Below are 22,018 nucleotides of genomic sequence, written 5' to 3'. Positions count from 1 at the left end.
TGTTGATCATCTGTCTCTATATAATCTTTTGAATCATTTTGTTGATATCCACAAAATAACTTATTGAGATGATCCATTTAAAAAAAATGTATGGATTTCTCCCTCCATCTTTGTTTAGATGGTAAATAATTTTTATTTTATTTGATGATTTTTCCCTCTGTAAATTTTCAAGATTGACTTACAAGAAAAATCCACTATCAAAATAATAATTTTCCAAAAGCAAAGTTTAAATGACATAGAAATACACTGTCATCACTACTGATCCAACTACACCCCTTAGTTCTAGAGTGAAAGTATTATAATACTGCAAAAGCTGTTTATTAGTATTCAATTTTGAGTTCAACTTATCTGTAATAAGAAAATCTAATTATGGCTTAAAATTTTATAAACATAAAACCTGTGAAATACCACAAACCACTGCCCATGTGTTTAGTTTAAAAACTGTAAGTCCCTTAAAGGCAGCTTCTTTTTGTCCCCATAGTGGATATCATGTTGGTTTGTGCAAGGGGATGGTAATCTTTTTATAAATGAATGATTTTCTTATGTATCAGTAGAAATGACTGAATTAGACAGCAAAAAGCCAGCTAAAACTAAAACTCCATTCATAAAGCTAGAGTACTGATTAAATGGGGCAATCAAAAACTGAAACAACAAAAATCCATTTTTTTTCCAAATTGAAAGCTCAAAAGTCCATGGAAAAGGGCTGTCTTATTAATTCAACTGAAGTATATTTTAGCCAGAAATAATTTCAATTTCGCATGCTTAGTAATGTTTTATTTAACTGCCTCCAGTAGAGTTCTTTGATCAAAAATTTGAAGTGTGTGAGATCCTCAATAGCTGTGTTTGCTGTGCTGTCCCCAAAAGTTCACCACAATGACACTGTAGACCCACGAAATATATTCCTGTCCTTTGCCATGAACATCTCATTTGCAGTAGAAGGAGTTAATTAAAAGGTTTTTTTATGACAAGGGTACGCAAACTTCAAAATGAGGTCTGAGGTGGCACTGCTGACGAATTTATGAATTAGATTTGTCTGCTGAGCTGCAGCAAAGGTGACAGCATCTTCAGTTTACAACCACGTTTTTAATTTAGACATGTTATGCATGGCCAGAAACAACAACATTCATTTCCTTTTTACAAGCCTTATTATTTATGAATCATGACAGCAGCTTAGCTGCATTAATTTGGAGGGATGAATAGATAACAATATCAAAACTGCTTAATTTTTAAAAAAATCCATATTGCCTGAAGAAGGAAAAGTAAACAAAATAACATTTTCTATGTTTTCACATAAAATATATATGGTGATATTGGAATATTTAGGAGGAAGTATATTGATGCTGATGTTTGTTTTGAATGATGTCCAAAATTAATAAGTGACTATTACAGGTGGAGGGGTATAAAGATAAATAGATAAACAAGTATAGTACAATGTTAATGCTAAGATCAAGGTGGTAAGTTTAGATATTTGCTATAAAATTCTATGTAGTTTTCTCTATGTTTGAAAATTTCACAATAAAATATTGGGAAATACAGGTTGAAATAGATAAGTGCAGTTTTAAGAGATATGTAAAAACTATACAAAAATGTATTTCACTGTTGCCAATTTTCCTTTGAAAACTGAAACAAGTTGGGCTAAATTGCTAATGTGCCTTTGTTGCCAGTGGAAGTGGGGATCTTTCACATGATCCTGAGAAAAGCATTTGGCAGACCCACACACAGGAGACCGGTGTGGCAAGATTTACTCAGGGGAGGGCTGCCCCTGCACCCCACCTCTGTCTGTCCTGCCATGAAAAAGTCCATCCGTGTCTTCAGCAAGATGAAAACAAAGGCCAGTGTCCCGGGTGTCTGTTTCATATCTAAGCTTGGTCCTTTGGAGTCCACAGGCAGCTGCCAAGTGGTCTCAGCCCCCATCCATGTACCTTAGCCCTGTTCTCAGCTGTGCTGCTGTACCCGGGCTCCTGCCTGGAGCCTGCATTTGGAGTCCACCTGGCTGACAGCAGCATGGTTGCTAGGGCCGCGTGGTTATGAAAGGAAGCGTCGTCAGAGAGAATTTCTTTGTTCCCTGGGGTTATGTGTGACTCTGTAACTTCCTGGCAAACCAAACAAGCTTATGTACCCTGGTTGACTATGTTCAACATTGTCCAATTCCCTTTGCTTCCTCGCTTATTAATAGTTAGCTTACTATCTATAGTAAAACTCTCGTTATGTTGCTAAGTATTTGGAAATTGGAACTCCTCTGTATTGAGCAGTGCTCTGAAAACTGCTTTGTAGTTCTAAACAACTCTACCCATGGTTGGTAGTTGAACTTCACAGGTAGCATGGTAGATCTTCTAATTATATAATCTTCCATGTTTATGACTAAATACTAGTTTAATCTATTGTATACTAATCAATGTCAATGACAATTAATATTAAACTGCTTTCCTTTGAGTATTAATTGGTTATCCCAAGCTACTGATGGAAATAAGCTGTCTCTGGCATTTTGCTTCTGCCATTTTCCCTCTTTGGTGGTAGTACATACCAGTCTTTTAAAGAATATAGCTACAGGCTTTTCAACAAATTCTAGTTAGTATAACATATCAAAAGGGATGAATCAAATGTCTGGAGATGAAGTTCCATTAACAAATAATACATGAAAACTACTAAGATGATATGTTGTTTAGGGCTGAGAAATACTGAATCATCAGGCTCTGAAAGCCCAGAGCTCTGCACAAGGGCATACTTCAGGCAAGGCTGATGTTTTTATTCAGACAACATGGTGATTTAAAAAGAAAAGCTTTACCACGCTTTTTCAAGAAACAAGGTGAGCCTTGCAGAATTTGAGGCAATATAGAGAATATAGCGTGATATTTAAGCAAGTCTCTTGGGTCAGGAAACCCAGACTTAGAGCCTTCGCCAGTAGCTCAGAAGCCCTGTGACCATGGGTAAGTTCAGGGGTGGCTGTAAGCCTAAATTTTTCAATCTACAATGTTGAGTAATAGTAGTTTTATATTTATCAGGTACCCCATACATTATCAGATAAAATTATACACACTTATACTCCATAATGCCTGGAGAATAGTAAGTAATCAATAAATGATCATTGTTATTAACACTTCACTTCTTTCAGTAATTAACAAAGGCGAGTATTCAAAATTAGGTGTTGCTTCTTTAAAAGTAAACAAGGCAGGTATCATTTTGAATTTGGAGAATAATAAATATGTACCTTGAGTTTATTTAATAAAACCATTTTTTTTGGCTAAAGGACTGGAAAATCTATTCTTTTTGTGCAGAGAGCTGTTTAATAAAGTTTACTGAAAAAATGCAGGTTGCTGAATTTGTAGTTAAAAATATTTTTTTAGGAACCATATTATATATGTTAAAATAAGATATACATTTATAAGCAAAATATCAGAGCAATAATGTCATATGTTTTTAATGATTACCTATATAGACAGGCACATGCATCAAAAAAAAAATAAATGAAGATGCACATTAAAATTGAAAAATAGTTACTTCTAGGAATGGCGATAAAATAAAGACAATCTTATATGGATAAGGTAGCCTGGCATCTAATGTCTTACAAAAAGAATGTATTTAACCAAGACAGTTATTGCCCCTAGAGCCGATATACACAAGGCAAAGAAGTGAATCTTCAAAGTAGCAAATATACATTTCACATGCTTGCAATTAGTTTGTAATGCTATATTGATATATAGTATTAGTAGGCACTAAGGTGCACTAGCATTTCATAAAATGTTATTTGCTAAAGCACCAGAATTGACAGAATATTTATTCATCTTGGATTATTCCTAAGGATATTTTTAATGATTAATGATATGTCATTGTTTCATAAACCAAAATAAAATAGATGCCTAGAAAATATTTTAAACACAAATATAGGAGTAAAGAATACATTATATATTTTAAAGTTGGTACATGTTCGATACCAGAAACTAAATTTTATTCTTAAAGGTAAGGAGAAAAATAAATATTATAAAACTAAGAAGAACATATGCTATAGTGTTTTTCCTGCATAACTATAATCTATATAAACAGAAGCAGTAAATGTTAAAAATATGACTGACAGTAGGAGCTTGAAAGAAATAAAATACTTTTCCTTACCTTGGTTATTGTGAATAAAGCTGCAATGAATATGATAGTGCAGATAACTTTTCCAGACCTTGGTTTAATTAGTGTTGGACAGACATCCAGAAGTGGGATTGCTGGATTAGTGTGGTAGTTCTATTTTAATATTTAGTTTTAATTTTTTGAGGTAACTCCATACTATTTCCCACTGTGGTTGTAGCAATTTACATTTCCACCAACATTGCACAAGCATTCCATTTTCTCCACAGCCTTGCCAACACTTTTTATCTTTTGATAATACCTATCTTAACAGGTGCAAGACAATAATATCTCCTTGTGTTTTTGATTTGCATTTCCCTGATGATTAGTGATGTTGAGCACTTTATATGTACTTGTTGGTTCCTTGATCCACTCCTCTTATTTCTCACCTTATAAATAGATGTTTTTTCCTTAATAAATTATTAGCCCAAAAGACCTCTCCTTTAGGATTTACTTAATAGAGGATCAAAGTTATAATAACCCCCAATATTAGAGCAAAAAATTCAGTTCCTACCCAGAAGGGTGGTGATTTTTGAAATAGTTATCTGTTGGAGTCATTACAAAAAGATAATGCCTTGGTCACCTAAACCTTTACAAGGTCATTTCCTCACAATCTTTTCACTGTGGTGCACTTAATTGATTTTATTTAAAGTTTGTATTTCTTTAACAGTCACTGCAAAATCTGAGCTAACTCACTGTCAGGAGTTTGAGCAGTGATTTCAGCAGATCAGGATGGCTCTGGTAGATGTCCAGTGAAGTATATTCACAGCACAGTCAAGGATGAATGGCACCTTGCTCCACTAAGAATTTGTAATAAATAAGGCATATTAAATCATATAAATTATGTTGGTATTTCCACTGGGACACAAACCAAATTATGATGTCATCCCACCATTCGAGTGTCATGCAGGATCATCTCGCTGCCCTAAAATTCCCTGTGCTTCATCTACGCATTCCACCCGCTCTCACTCCAGAACTGCTAGCAACCAATGACCGTCCAGAAAGTCATATATTTGGAGTCATACAAACACATAGCCTTCTCCGGTTGATTTTCACTTAGCAGTATCTATTTAAGATTCTTCTATATTTTTTATGGCTTGAACACTCATGTCTTTATTTTTTCTTAGTAATATTTCATTGTATGAATTACTATAAGTTTTTTATTCACTCAGCTACTATATTTTTATTGTTTCCATGTTCTGAAAATTAGGAATAAAGTTGCTGTAAGTATTTGTGTGCTTGCTTTTGTGTAACAAATTTTAAAATCATATAGTGAATACCACAGAACACAGTTGCTGGGCCATATATTAAGAGTATGTTTTGTTTTGTAAGAAAATGCTATATTGTCTACCAAAGTAGCTATATTACATCATTTCCGGTTAAAACAAAAACTGAATCTTGTATTTATTTCAAACATTTAATGAGAACAATAAAGCACAATAACTTGAGATTTCACAAATCTACATAATATTTTAATAAAATATATTTTAGTGAATACTTTTTCTAAACATGTAAAGAAATAAATATTTAGTTCTTCTCCATATCATTGTATCTGGTCATCAGCTCCATCACATTTTGGAAATAAATAATTTCTTTGAATCTAGAGCCTGTTAAAATGTGTGAAGTCCTAATTTCTGCTAAACACATATTGAATGTAACATTATTCATTTTAAAGTAATTTCAGTGTTTCTAAATATATGTGTGCTTTAGTTCTTTCAGTATTATATGAGATAAGATAACTTTAAGATGAAGAATTTCAGAAAATTTAACAAGTTTATTGTTATAACTCAAACAGAAGTCACTCAAAGTTTACAAAGAGTAATTTCAGAAGCATAGGCCAGTCGCCACTGGTAAAGAATCCAGCCTCGGAGACAACTAGACTCCAAAAAATCAGTTTATAATATTACTTGTCTCTACTTTTAAAACTTTTTCTCCAAAGAAATTCTATTACATCAAAATGGCAAGTTCTAGGAATCTTTGGATAAGAAGTATGAAAGTTGAGTCAATAAAATTGGTAATTTTCAGTCATGCAGCATTTGGACATAAAGGACAGGGAAATATTTCATTTTATTTTTAGTTCGATCTGTATAAATCACCCAACTGCCCTTCTCTGCTTTTCCCCATGGTGATATCTTACAGTGTCATCAAGCTCTGCAAAGTTTGAAACTTCAATAGAATGACAAAAATGAGAGAACACACGCCATCAGATCAGCAACAAATTTCTTTTTTTAAAAAATTACTATTTATTTCTAACTGCACAGATTCTGGCCAGTGACTGTCCTGTAAGAACTTTTAAGGACTTCTAAGGTAAAATTTTGGACCATAATACCTGCATGATTGCAAGGTGCTTTTCATATATATAAAGTGACATTGGACTTAAAAATATATTAGGCAGCATATATTAAAAATCCAGTGTGTACTAATAATAGATATTAAATGAATAAATAATTTAAAACTATAATGAACACAACAAATGAAATAAATGAGGTATTTGTTTTTAATAAATCACTATCAATAATCTTTATGTATATTTATATAAATTTATGTTTTGGATGGTTTACATGGTTTTGTTGTTTTCAAGTTTATCAATTCATAAAGATATATGATGTCAGAGGCATAGAAGGAAAAATACATTTTTTTAATTCTTTCTTCTCTGACTAGATTTAAATTAAATTCATTGCAACTGATAAACTTCAAGCCACACCTGGCTACTAAAGTTGGGTCAGAATGTGGGATGGAAAAAAAAAAATATATATATATATATATTTTATCTTTAGAGTGAATACTTGTGAACTTGACACAGAAACTCTTATAAATGATTTTTCCCTCTGCACCTCACTTATAAGGACATGCAACATTTAATATGAGATAATATATTGTATGACTATACGTAATCTATTGATTAAAAATTGTTCCTACTCTAGGATATATATCAGAATATTATCAGATGTAAATAGGCAACAGTACATTTGCCTCTTATTGTACCACAAAGAAGAAAATTACTATGATTTTTAAAGTTTGTGATCATATTAACAACATTTAGCTTCATCACAGATGGTTCTCAAGTATTGAGTAGAGTGTCAATACATCTTTGGGGAAGATATGTCAAGATGAATATACTGTATAAAAATCCAGAGCTCCAAAGAACTGTCTCTGGTGCGGTATGGTTTTTGGACACATTTGAATACTTCAGATTTTAGGGTCAGTCGGTGTTAATGTTATGTGTAATAATCCAGGGAAGATTACTTAGTGTAAAAAAAAAAAAATCCCTCCTGGTTGTTGGGGCCTAGTGGATTGAATATCAGCCTGAAAACCAAAGGGTTGCTGGTTCAATTCCCAGTCAGGGCATATGCCTGGGTTGTAAGTCAGGTCCTCAGTAGGGGACATGTGAGAGACAATCACACATTGATGATTCTCTCCCTCTCTTTCTCCCTCCCTTCCCCTCTCTCTAAAAATAAATAAAATCTTAAAAAGAAAAATAAGAAAACAATCTCAAGATTAAAATTCCAGTGAATTCCCAACTTTATGTGCAGACCAAGGGAAAAAAAAAACAGAGAAATTTAGAAACTTAGAGGAAAAACATAGTGAAGTCAGAGAATTCAAAGGAACAGAAAGCTTCTAGAAAGAAATAGCCAGTTTCTAAAGAATGCAGATATTTTATTAGTAAAGGAAGGCTTGTGTATATTGGATGTGGTTATTAGCCACTAATATTTGCCAGAGTATTTACAATAGAGTAATGTTATCCATAACTCTATAAGTATAGAACTAACAGTCTGAAATAGATACTTCTATGATTATGAATTTCTCCATGAATTGTGAAGAAGTTCCTTTAAAAGCAGAAAATGAAGAGAGAGCTGGAAAGGGAAGAAGATTTGTGCAAAGATTTGGGTTAGTGCCAAAGTAATGAGAAATTGACTTGTTAAAAGTTCATCAACCCTTAACCTTCATATAAATTTGGTAACTACTTTGTATCACATACATGTCACTTGTTTTTGCCTCTCTTATTCCCATTATGACAGTTTCTTAAATCTGTAACTAAATTTTACTTATTTCCAAGTACTGAATCTTATTTATAGATGTGTGATTGATTTCCTCCAAACACCTTTTCTGATTCTCTTCTGCCAAGATTAGATATCACCTTCCTTTGAACTGTAATGATGTCACCATAAAACAAAGCAGCAAGAATTGTCCCCCATTGGCCAAGATGGTGGCAAAGGGGTTCTTACACTGAATGCTCTAGAAATCTCAATGGATAGGGTCCTATGCACACCAAAAGCCAGCAAGATAATTAGATAGAAAAAAATCCCTTCCAAAAGACCTTCCCCACACATACCCCCATATCAGATTGAAAACGGGACCGGGAGAAAGCAGGCACATTCACCATAGTGTTCAGAATGGCACAGGGAAGGTGCTGAAACACAGAGGTCTGTCAATCTAGCCCAAGGAAAGGAGGGACTGGTTGAGACGTGGATCCACAGAAGCCACATGAGTGTTTGGGAAGGTGATTGGTCATTTTGAGAAAACACCTGGTCTGTCCTAAGTTCAAGCTAATATAATTCTAGGAGAACAAAGAAGCCCTCTGTTGCCCACATGATGAGGTACTCACTGGCGCATTTGCATGCTCTCTTACCCAGAAGCATACAACCATATATATGACCCTAGCAACTGCACGGCCCAAGGCCCTGCAGACTCCACGTGCAGCTCCAGAAGGGAGCCCGAAATAGACTGCACCTGGAAATAAGCTAAGCTACCTGGATGAGGACTAAGACTACATAGCAATGCCTGTGGGCTCCAAAAGACTGTACTTTAACATTGAGCAGGAACTCTGGACATTGACTATTGTCTTAGCCTTGCTGGGAACTTGGTTGGACTTTTCCCATGACAGAAAGAGGAGATGGTCCTTGAGATGGGAGTCCATCCTTTTCCCTTAATCCTACAGCACCTGAGTAAATCCTATTTATTGGGCTCCAGAACCTGCTCCAAGAGTTTGGCTTTTGTTCAGTTAAACAACAGGCAGCTGAATCTTTATTTTTGTTTGGTTACAAAAACAGTAATTTCTATGGCATTGTTGGTTCTGTTTATATTCCTAGACTATTTCAAGTAGCAAAGTAGGACACAATTGGTATCTTATCTTTCCATCTAGACATTGAAAGCTAACCAGTCTTGCTTTTAGGAATGGCCCTATCCCATCCATTGAGACAATTCTACAATGTAAATTTTGGATTGAAAATTCTACCATTGCTAATGAATCACCACATACCTTGCCATGGTTCAAATGTAGAAGCAAAGGTAATCAAGGGTATATAATCTTGAACTCAAAGAAGTAAAAGAAGGACAAGTATGAAAAATACAATGGAAAAAGGAAAAGTGATATGTACAGATATTTTTAATTTGATTTTTAAAAATTCCTGTGTAGGTTTGTCAATACATACATAATTAAAAAATAGAATTGAAAAATTAGGAATATACTCTGAAAGAATATATGTACACACACACACACACACACACAAAATATGTATACTGTCCACAAATTATCCATCCATGCACTATGAAAAATAGAACTCTTTATTAAAAAAGATATTAGATACAAGAAAACATTGTACATAGGACAGTGACACCTTAATCTCCTACAAAGTAGGCACTTTGGGACCTCACACAGTTCTCCCAGTATCTCTTTCATTGTTCAAAACACTCTGCAAAATCCTTTGTTGGAATCACCATCATCTACCCAATAGTGTTTTTCTGAATCTCATCAATGGTCTGAAATCTCTTCCTTTTCAAAGGTGATTTTAGTTTTGGGAAAAGTCAAAAGTTGCAGGGTGCCAAATGTGGACTATAGGGAAGCTGAGTCACCTGGGTGATTTGATGTTTCACCAAAAAATTTTTCATGAGGAATGATGCATGAGCAGGTACACTGTTGTGATGAAGCTGCCAATCACAGTTGCCCTTAGCTGCAGTCATTTTTGTCATATTGTATCTCAACCAGTGAGGAACATTGAGGTAGTACTCATTATTATTTGTTTGGCCTCGAAGGACATACTCGTGATGGACAACACCTTCCTGATCAAAAAACACAGTTAACATGGTCTTGGTCTTGCTGTGACTTTGCTGCACCTTCTTGGGGTATGGCAAACCAGGTGACTTCCATTGAGAGGACTGGGCCTTCATCTCTCGATTATAGCTGTGCAGCCAAGTTTCATCTCCGGTTATGAATTACGGTTAATTGGTAGTGGTTTGAATCAAGCCATTAGCAACGGCAGCATGATGTTCCTTCTGCTCTGCTAGCAGAAGCCACAGAACGAATTTTGCCACCACATGTTTCATGCCAAGATCCTGCATCAAAATCTCAGATACAGTAGGTTTTGGAATCCCCAGATCAGCTTCTATTTCTCATACTGTATGTCACTGATCTTTGCTGATTGCAGCCTATACACATTCAACATTCTCACCTGTTCTGTTTGTTGCAGGCTTTCCAGAATGTGGATAATGTTCAACAGATCCTTGACCATCTTTGAAGCATTTGTGCCACACTTTTAGTTATGTGGTACTCATTGCATCATCCTCAAAAGCCTTCTGAATCACCTGAATAGTTTCCATGGATGAATGTTCAAGCTTTACACAAAATTTGATGTCGATTCATTGCTCTCTACCTGCTTAGTCATTTTTAATGTGACGGCCACTTAGTACACATGCTTACTCAGTGGTGTCTACTGAAGTCATCATTGTTGATGAGTGCACATTGCAGTTTACTCTCCTTGGCTGCCCCATTGCATATATCAATTTCATGCAAACTGTTCTACTTACGTTAACAATGGCTGGACTTTTTCCAGACAGTCTATGTGTGTGTGTGTGTGTGTGTGTGTGTGTGTGTGTGTGTGTCTTAGCTTTATATATATTTCCAAATTTTATATATATATCTCCATTCATTAAGTTTATGCTGGATTCATGGTTACCTGGCTATAGATGAGCATCCTCAATGAGTACGTAGTGTGGTCCAGAGTAGGATAAACTATAAACTAAAGTGGATCCATGGCTATAGTTACATTCACTTAACCCCATTAGAGAAATCAATACACTATCTATAGCACATGGTTGAATTCAGATTGCCATATGAACAGTAAATTTTGCCATTTCCTTTTAAATACCATTATTTTTCTTCTGGTTGGTCTCTGGAATGCTAGCAGTGGGGGTTATTTAGATTGGGGAAATTTATCATTTAAATCTTGAGAATTAGTAGCAACCTATTTGAAACACAAGATCTAAATTGAAAATAGATCAACTAGATGCTTCAAAATATTTATGTAATACTGCTCATTTTCCTAAAAAGATGTCCCTATAAAGTCTTGGGTCCTAGGCAACTCCACCTGGACAAGATAACTATAGTTCTGTCACTGTCTTTCATGGTTCTTTGGGATTATATTTATATAATTGTATGTATAAATGTATACAGTTCTTAACTGAATTTTAAATGTACTGGACAGAAGTACTTTCTCCAAGCACAATCCATTGATACACACCTTGGACTGTGTTTAGGGTTTGGTTGTTTACATAAAGCTTTAGGCCTTTCAGATTATCAGCAAATATTAATTTACTATGAAGTTTTACCAGATCATCTACATAGGAAGCAAAGGTGTCAACTTTGTTATCATCTCAACAAGTGAGCCTACATGGGCTTCTTTACATAAATTTGGATCTATCATTCCAGTTATTGAAAGGCCAATGGCCTGAATAATGGGACAATTAATGGGCCACAATCTAGGGATATATATCAATAAATAAATCTATGGATATATGTCAATACATATATCAATAAATATGGTATAGAAGTGCATATTTGTATTATAAAAACAATGTTATTCTACCAGCCCTAAAAGACAGATTCATCATGCCCAAGATCTGAGAAGTGATGCTAGTAAAGACCATATAATTGAAACATTTTCAAGGAATGACTGCACTCTTTTTAGATCATCAGAAGGTGGAGACTCATGACCACTGCCAACATTGTACTGGGGGACTAACCAGTGTCAGAAGGAGTGATGCCAGGCAATGGAACGAGACTTTGTCCTGTCTGGTATGTTCCATATCCAGTAATATTGGAGTTCTCATTTTCTGATCAGCCCACTCTCTTTGGTCTTGCCTTTTTGGTTACTACAGTATCTCTGCTCATGTATTACCTTGTCACTGCAACATTTCCTGACCACCCTGTATTAAAAAGCAATGTCTCTTCGTTATTACTTTCTAATTAATTACTCTGTTTAATTTTTCTTTAGAGTATAAATATCTGATATATGAATTTGTTCTTTTGAAAACTTTATTGTCTGTCTTCAATTAGAATATAATATTGAGAATTTTGTTTTAGTTGCTCATGATTTCGGTTTTGATTTCTAGAACAGTGCTTGGAATATCGTAAGCACTCTGTCTCTTTAGACTGAGGGAATAAATGAAGCCAGAAGATGGGAGACGTGTTTGGGCTGTAAGTCATCACATTGTTCAGAAATGATATTCATTATGATTCATTTTATTAATATGAAGCAGAGGAACGATTCTACTAGATGTGAGATTTCCAGAAGTAAAATGAAGTAATTGTTGTCTAAGTATTATTTTTGGTGTTTAGGAGACTGGAGAATAAATGTTTTTATCTGGTCTTGAGCACATTTTCCCCAGATAACTGGGGATATATTGTCTGGGAGAGCCTCTAGCTTATTTTCTACTTAATATCCCATCCTCTTCTGTAATAAAAATCGATAAATAAAGACAGAGCTTCAAACACAACTGTTTCACAATTACTTTCAGCTAGTATGGCATCAGTATAATGAGTAACGTTAGCATTTGATTTAGGTTTAGGCCACCTGTTTAATGTCCACCTTACTGAATTATGATATCATGCCAGATAATTTAAATACCCAGGTGGCTGAACAAACAGTAAATCAAACCGCTGGCCCTGCAAGAAAAGAGAGCATTTTGCTCTTGATAACCAGCATTAACAGTGACTCATAAAATCACGTAAGCCAAATCAATGACTGCACACCAATCAGGAGTAATTAACAAACGTCTTTCAATGTAGAAATATGGCCTGTCACAGTTCTCACCTAATTGTGGCAACCTATTTTATCTGTAAATAACTCTAATTATTTTCTATAAATAATGGCCAACACTCATCTGATTTTTGTGCCAGCCAAACAGAGATCATAATTAGAATAATGTTACCATTTGACATAGCCTATCCCTCAGATTTTCATACTAGTGGCAGAATTTTACTTATCCTCCCTAAAATATGGAAATCATGATTTCACATTTATGATTTTATTATGGCAGGAGGGCTTTAGGGGCTGCCATTTGATGTGCAAAAAAAGTCTCTTCACTGTTTTACTTCATCCTTTCACACAAGAACATCTTCCCCCTAGAATCATAATAAACCATCCGCAGTGCCCGTTTACAGAATGAGGAAAGCTTCTGCAGGAGATCACCCTGGTTCTTTATGCCCAACTTGGACACTTAGTAAAATTTGGCAGCCTTTAATTTTTTCTCCTCAGTAGCTCTGATTATTAATACAATTGGTATTTTCAAAAGCTTCCCCAAATTTTTGATCATCAGTGTTCGTCAGAAACATTTGAATTTGAGCATAGAATTTACAGTCTGCGCAGAGATTTTTATAAATCAGCTCTCCGGAGGAACAGACATAAGGGTAAACCCAAGGAGGAGTGTTGTGGCAATTCCCTTCTTGTCGTTGCTACAGGTCTTGCAATGTAAAGAGTGTGTGTGTTTTAGTGTGTGTGTGCATGTTGCTGCTGATGTAGACAGGCAGGGATTGACCTTTGTATTCATTTCTTAAAGCTGTAGTAACAAATTACTGCAAACTAACTGACTGAAAACAACAGAAATTTGTTGTCTCACAGTTCTGGAGATTGGAATTTCAAAATCACGGTGCTGGCAGGGCCATGCTCCTTCTCAACCTATCGAAGAATCCTTCTTTGCCTCATCCTGGTTTCCGATCATTTGCCGGAAGTCTTTGGCATTCCTTAGTTGGTAGATACACCACCCAAATCGTCAACCTACACAAGGCCCTCTCCTTCTGTTCCTATCTTCAGATGACTGTCTTATAATGACACCACTGTTACAGGATTAGGGGCCAACCGGACTGCAACATATGATCTCATTAATTTAACTATGTCTTCAATGACCACTTTATTTCCAAATTATGTCCCATTCTGAAGGATTGGAGACTAGGTCTTCAACATGTCTTTTTTTTTGAAGGACACAATTCCACCTATAACAACTTTATTTCTCTCAATTTGGTTTCTCGCTTTGGGGAGGGACACTGGTCAGTGTGTCTTTGGCTGCCAAGCAGGCAGTTCCACCCCAGCTCTGTTGCAGATGGAAGGGATCACACGTGCTAGTCAAGACCTTGGACTCCTGGGGTCCATCATTAGTGAGCCCTGAGCAGACACTTGTCCCCACCTGCGGTGGGTAATTGTCACATTGGCTGAGCAAATCCTTCATTACCCAAACCCAAAAATGGTTTTAGGTTTAGCTCAGCCTCAGTTATAAGCTGCCAGCAAAATATAGTGAATTTAAGAGGAAAAAAATAATTAAATGTCAATGAAAGGAAAATCGTGTTTATATTTAGTCATCTCATTACAGTGATGGCTATAAAGATGTAGATTTTTTTCACTAACCTCTTGGTTTTTTATCTTAAAAGTGTTCTACAGGTAGGCTATTGTTCACAAATTGGAGCTTTATAATCCATCCATTTTCCTAGTTACTATTACAATTTGTGAGACCTCAACTCTTAAAGGGTTATAGTTCTGTGATGAGGGTACCTTTATTGAGGTCCTCCAAACCCCCTGATTTAGTGCTGTTCATTTTGGCTGTGTATTTTTTTTAAATTTTACAATCACTGGATTAGGAAGACACCTGCCATGCCTACATGAAACTGAACATGAATTTCAACTAATCACTGCTATTACCAGGTGAGTACATGGAAGTGGTTGTAGCATAATAATGGTTTACCTAAGATGCTTAAACAATGTCAGCTTCAGAAACAATATTTCTTGAAGAAGAGAGAAAAATAAGTGTCTGAGCTTTGAGAGGTCTGCCTGATTTTTCCTGCCTCTGGAAAATAGGAAAATCCAACTTTAACCATGATTGCTAAGCTACTGTTTCAGTCATTTGTTTCTACTTAAGGAAACAACACAAAATAATAACTACCTATTTCTCATGATTCTGTGAGTTTCCTTGGGCACTTCTGGTCTCACTTGGAGTCTCCTACAAAGCTGCATTCTGCTGAAAGATTGTTTGATAAATGGTCTTTCATTCTCCAAAACACTCTCTACATGGTCTTTACTCATTCGACAGTCTAGCCTGGCTTTCATACTGCACGACTACTGGATTCGACATTGTTACATCCCTCTGTCATGTTTCATCAATCAAAGCAAGGCACAGGCTGGTCTAAAATCAAGGGGAACATAACTGACTCAGCTTTTATGCGGGGAGTGGTATGTGCATACATATTGGGAATAATTGTTAGCAGTCATACTTGGAGACAACCTACCTCAGTATCAAACATCTGCAATTCAATACTGTTACTAATTTTATTTTTTACTGTTAATCAAAGGTTATATCCTACTTTACTGAGAAAAATGTTCAGTCAGGAGAGTGAAACCATAAGATAATTTGTACGGGGAGATTTTTAAATTTAAAGTTGAACCATAACAGGGTACTGAAATAATGAGGAATTGACTAGTAACAAGAGACCTCTAGAGATACTAAACTGGCAGCTATAAGAAAAACCGTATCTCCTTAGATCTGAATTAAGGTACCCAAGAAAAAGTTATCTTCCACCCTGGGAAGCCAGAAATGATAGCTTTAAAAGAAAGAGATATTCTATTTTTAACCTCTTCTACTGGGGTGGAAATTATAGACAGTGATGGTATGTAATTATAACACATTTTCCTTGTGCAAGTCACTGAGAGTTTTTTTTTATTAAAAACAAAAATATGAAAACAGCAAATGAATTTGGTAAGTTCTGAGAATCTAATGTACAGTATGGTCATTATAGTTAATGATGCTATATTATATACTTGAAAGTTGCTGAGAGAGTAGGTCTTAAATGTTCTCACCACAAATAATAAATGACAATTATGCGACATGATGGATATGCTATCTAACACTATATTGGTAATCATTTTACAATATGTACGTATGTCAAATCAGCATGTTGTACGTATACCTTAAACTTACACAACATTGTCAGTTCTATCTCAATAAAGCTGGGGAAAATTTAAAATAAAAAGTATGATTATTTCTGATTGTAATAAAAATACCATAAGAATGGTATCAAGTAATCTAGATTTAATTATTCTACCTTATTAAAACATTTATAAATTAACCCCACACTTTAAATATCTATACAACTTTGTAGTACATTATTTAAGGACAAATAGTGACAAGTTTCATGCTATTTTTCCTGGGACAAGGAAGAATTATCACATGGCAAATTCTCTAAGATCTTTGGCTTAAAAATAGTATTTCCTAAGCATGTCCTGAAAATGTTTAAGTAATGGTAATTTATAGTTGTCTTTGAAAGTTTATGAATGAAAATCAGTGAAGTTTTTTTTCATATAGATTTAAAAGTGTTAAAGGTAGTATGTCTGGAAAATCTAGAAAATATAAAATCTTTCTTGAGAAATAACTTTTGCTTCAAATATCCTTAGTAAAATACATAAATCAACAACCTTGATTGTTAGTAGAGTCCTGAGTTTTATGACTTTAGATTACAAATATCTTAATATCTCTATTTTGACCCAAAAGGCATTAACACAACATTGTTTGGCACTAACTTTATATTTCTTGTGCTGATTATATGGATTATTAAACTCAGATATGCAAAATAATCATAAATATATTGAACACCAAGATGGGCATTGAAATAAAAAAATATAAATTATCTTATAAGGAAATGTTAAGATATACCTTATATAACAGGAAATAATAACTAACTCTCCTTACTTATCTTCTTCAGAGCAAAAAGTATTACTGGCCAGCATGACGACAAATAGATTTATCAATTGCTAAAAAATACACACAATAATAATAAGAACCACAGCAAGAACAAACTCATTGAGGAAGCACACAGTCTGCAAATATCAAGAAGAAATTATATGAACATTACAGAGGATGTTAAATACTCAGTAATCGTGTTTAGATTATGGGAATTTAGAGAGTTTAAGAGGGTGACAGTTATCTTGGAAAACTTACATGATACCTCAAAAGAATAAATGAAAATATTTTAAATGGTATTTAAAAATAAACTGATGATAGAATAAAATAGTTTGGCAAAAATATAAATCTGAAATGTTTCTTTACCTGTGACAATGAACCTTGGTAGAGTAACATCCAGAACAGCAAGCCCATAATAACTAAAGTATAATGATCAATATATGGTATGGGATAAAACAGATATGAATCAATGTTAACTGTGAAATTCTCAATATCTTGATAAAAATATATACATGTAAAATATAAATGAAATGGAAAAAATAAATAAAACTGTTTTAAGTTCAATGTACCAAAAATTGATAAAGGTTTTAAACTGAGTTAATGAATTTACTACAGAAAATACATTTTCCATAAAGATTCCTTAATTCTATAGAAAAATTATAGAAATATTTGATTTTATAAGCAGAGAGTCAAAATCATCATGACAAAAACATGGTGAAAATGTCCATGCATGGAAGTGTCAAAGCATCACCCGAAAGGGACCAGACCAGAGCAGCTCTGCTTCGGGATTGGCCAGTAGCGCACGGGTGCTAATGTCGTGCAGTAAAGATTTTACCACGAGTCCAGGTGATTTTGAGAGTACATCTACTAAAGCTGGAGACAGTGAAGTAAGGATGGGCTTAGGATAGAAGAAGTGATAGGAGAGGGACTAGCAGGGCTTCTTTGGCGCTCTGGAAGCCCCATGGGAAAGAGGGAAGCTAAGGTGGGGCTGCTCTAAGCTCACTGAAAAGTGAAAGTCACAGCGAAAAGAATGAGCCAAGGTGGGGCTGTGGTTAGCTCCCTGGAAAGTCAGAGACGGGGGTGGGGGGCCTAGGAGACAGATCTGGGGGTTAGCCCAGGGTGAGCTGCCAGTGCTTTCTGCTCCCTGGTTGCACCTCTTGTGGGGACTCAGAGTTTAGGAGAAAGTTTACACCCAAGAACCAAAAGGTGTGGGAGGCAGCTCCCTATTGGTCTTTTGTCTCAAGGCTTTTTATTTCTCTTTTGCAGGTGGGAATCCTAGGGGAGGTCTCAGGGGAGGTTTTCTGCAGAATATTCATCAGCTTTTCAGATTTTTAATTTTTTAAAAATAATATGTTGATGTAACAAAATGAGTATGCAGAGGAACCAGGGTCATTTTCTGGTCAGCTTTGCCTCTGTCTTGGATTGGTTTGGATTTTACTTTTTTTATTTTCATTTTTGTTATTTATTCCCCTGACTTCACTGTCCTTGGGTTTGGCTGACACTAATGGCACTAATTGGGCCTCTGTTATCTATCTCCCTGACCAGGGTGATTTACGCTATTTACACTCTGGTTAGGGAGGACAGGTGCAAACTATTCGCTCTCATGTGACCTTGGAAAGGAAAGGTAAGATTTTGTGATTTACTAGCTGGCTGTAAATTGCTTGAATTGTTTGTCCCATACTTGTCTAACCATCTGTCTGAGTTTTCCTTTTCCCACTTGTCAAAAATTCTCCTAACATTTAACAACCCTGCTGAAAAGGATGAGGGCCAAGTAGCCGAGTCAACATTTCCTATGTCCAGCATGAAAGATCCAGTTCAGGGAACACACAGACTAACCAATTAAAGCGAAACCAGGATGTTAAATTTGGCTACGCTTGCAAAGAAACATTTAGGAAAATAAAGAAGCAATTATCTGTGAGCTAAGTTTCAGACTTCTTTTGCTCACTGTTTTTGTATTCATATAATGAATGGACAGCATTGTTAGGAGTGTGTTCAAGTTCCTCAGGATAGGACTGGCACCTAGCCAGGAAATTCTGCAAATGCAATTCTAAGGGGAATAAAAAAGAAATATAGAAACACAGAGTAGAAGTTGTATCTTGCATTCCCTTTGTGTCTTTTGTGCAGTCCTGAAATATTTTTACAAATCAGTTCTGCAGCAATGGGACATAAATTCTGAATTTTCTCTTGAAGAGAACATAAGCTGTTGAGCTTGTAGTTAGAGAACGACCTCCAGTGGCTGTTGTAAAATGAGCAGAGCAGCTCATGAATTACGTTTGTCCCAAATCTGACAACCTCCATAGAATAGCACTGTTACAGAACTAACAAATAACATGCTCATTTCGAAGATATTTCTTATTCTCCAAATGATGTAACCTAATTGTGATATTATTATAATATCATAGACCTCTTGGAATTATTTGGTGGATCTCTCACTAAGCACACTCTTTGAGAATAGGTATATGCAGTCTTAGAATTGAACACAGAAAAATGGTATGTGTTGGTGATCAAGCAAGAAAGAGAGAAAACTCCAAGACATGATGAGCACAGAAGTCTGTAGATAGAGAAAGGCTCAGGTGAAGAAAAAGAGCCAAGGAAGTGCATTTTGTGGATCAAAATAGAATGATCTAGCAATGCAATGATTTAGCGATGAAGTTTAGGAAAAACTTCATCCTAAACGTAATGCAGTTTTGCATGCATTTGAAGAACTCAGTAAAGAAAGGATTCTTGCAAAAAATCTGCAATCCCCATTCTGTACATGGCAAAGTTTGGGGAGGGGGGATGGTGCTTAGGATAATCTAAAATTTCCTAGTGCTTACATAAATAATACCTGATCACATACCTTTTTTTTTTTTTTTTGCCAAATAAATCTGTTCCTGCTGTGGTTGTGTTTTTGACATGAAGTCTGGCCTCTCTGGACCATGTTATCAGACTTGGACAAAATGCTGCATTGTAGAGACAAAGGGGATAAATTGGGAAGTTCAGGTTATGGACTTGCTTAACTTTAGTTTATCAAAAAGAAACGTAAGTTTGTGTCCAGGCCCGGAGAGGAAATTATAGATATGAGATACTAGGAGGAAAACATCTATAGCCCTTACCTAGTGGCAGCCAAGTGTGGCTGAGTGTGTTACATAGGGAAGAAGATGCTGGGTCCGTGGGTACGCATGTCCACTTTCAGATGGGGGATGAAAATCCTGAAAATTCTTCTGGGCCAAAAGGGAAGTCAAGTAAGATAAATTCATCATCACACCTTGTACCTAGTGGTAGAAGTAGAGAAAGAAGACAGGCCACAACCACCACCACAGAGTTATAGCAAAAATGCAAAGCAATGAGTGTGTTGAGAAGAAAAATAAAATCCAGTTTCTGATAAGTAATGTGACAGCAAAATTGATGGAAGAGAAGTAGCAAACACACGCACAAGCAAACAAATAAACTCACTTTAGATTGTAAATGAAAAAGCCAGTGATTAGTGTAAATTTGCAACAGTAACCTCTCATGATTTTGAAGGCAATTCAGAAAGTAAAAGAGGAATAGATTCTGGAGTAGTTTCTACGGTTTCCTGCCTGGAACAATTTCCCACACACCAAGCTGGCAAGCAGGAAAAATAACCAAAATCATTCTGTCACCCCAAGTCTAAAAAGCTCCGAGGGAAAGTACTCTTCTTTAATGCTAAATTGGAAGACTTAACGTGGTCTGTGAGCTAAATGGCCTTTCTAACTCCTAATCTCTCCATTTGCCAGTCTAGACTCTGCAACAGTCCATCTGTTTCTATTTCTGCAAACTCAGTTATCAAGGTTGAAAACTACAACTGCTACAAGGAAGGAGAGGGAAGGCGAGCGAGGCCAAATGGCTACAGTAAGGACATTTGATAGATTAGCTCTCCTGTTGCCCACCCAGCATCCTTGGGGAGGGGTATAGAGGCCTGCAAGTGTTCCGAACGTGGAGAAGAACTTCCTACTCATAGAAAGGATGGGAAAGAAAGGCTTCTATGACAAGTGACCAAAACTGAGTCTACTGCTATTAAAAAAAAAGTTTAAAAGTGATCATTTATATTATTCTGCATAAAACATTTTTAACATTCTGGGGATTAGATGTTATAACATTTGTGTATGTTTATCTCATTTCTGCCTCCTATGATAATAAAATTCTGTATATTCTATTTGAAAGTGAAACTTCGATGTTTTGCTGCCTGATATTGAGTCCACCATTAAGGTCCCTGCCAAAGGATGAATATTTATACTATATACTAACTGCATTACTCATTTATTTTATGACTGAAATTGTAAATAAGTATGAAGTATTATTAGACTGCATATGCCTACTTTTGCACAATTTTGTATACTTAACACATTGCAATGATTGTTGTTTATAATTATTGTTGTTTTATTTGGCTATTATTATTACTGTGTTTTGCCGTGTATAATGCCTACCCACATTTTTGGCCCAAACTTCCAAGGAAAAAAATCTTTTGTTTTAATTTTTAAATTCAATGTATTTATTTATTTATATTTAAATACTTGGAGGGTTTTTTTGTATGATAAAGGAATTTTAAAATTTATTTTTGAACATATTATGGTACAAGAAATTTTATGTAACAAATAATTTCAAAACACAACAGATACAAGGTATTTCAGATACTACCCATAATGCACATCCCTAGTTTTCCCTCAAAAATTTGGCAAAAAAGTGCCTATTATACATGGTGAAATATGATATACATACATATAGTAATAGAAAGCACTTTAAAATACATTTGTAAATCAAAGAAAGATACAAATAAAGAGTGGACCCAAACGAAACATGAAATTCAACTTTCTTGAAAGCTAATGTCGTAAAATCTTAAGATTGATTTACTTAAGAGGTTGTTATTAATATTTTTACACCTTTCTCTGATTTTTTTCGATGAGTGTTT

The sequence above is a fragment of the Pteronotus mesoamericanus genome, unplaced genomic scaffold (genome assembly GCF_021234165.1).
Source record: "Pteronotus mesoamericanus isolate MK-2021 breed Mesoamerican mustached bat unplaced genomic scaffold, CSHL_Meso_final contig_50, whole genome shotgun sequence".
NCBI classification, from domain to species: domain Eukaryota; kingdom Metazoa; phylum Chordata; class Mammalia; order Chiroptera; family Mormoopidae; genus Pteronotus; species Pteronotus mesoamericanus.
The sequence above is the reverse complement of the archived record's forward strand: the minus strand, read 5'-3'. Positions refer to the sequence as shown.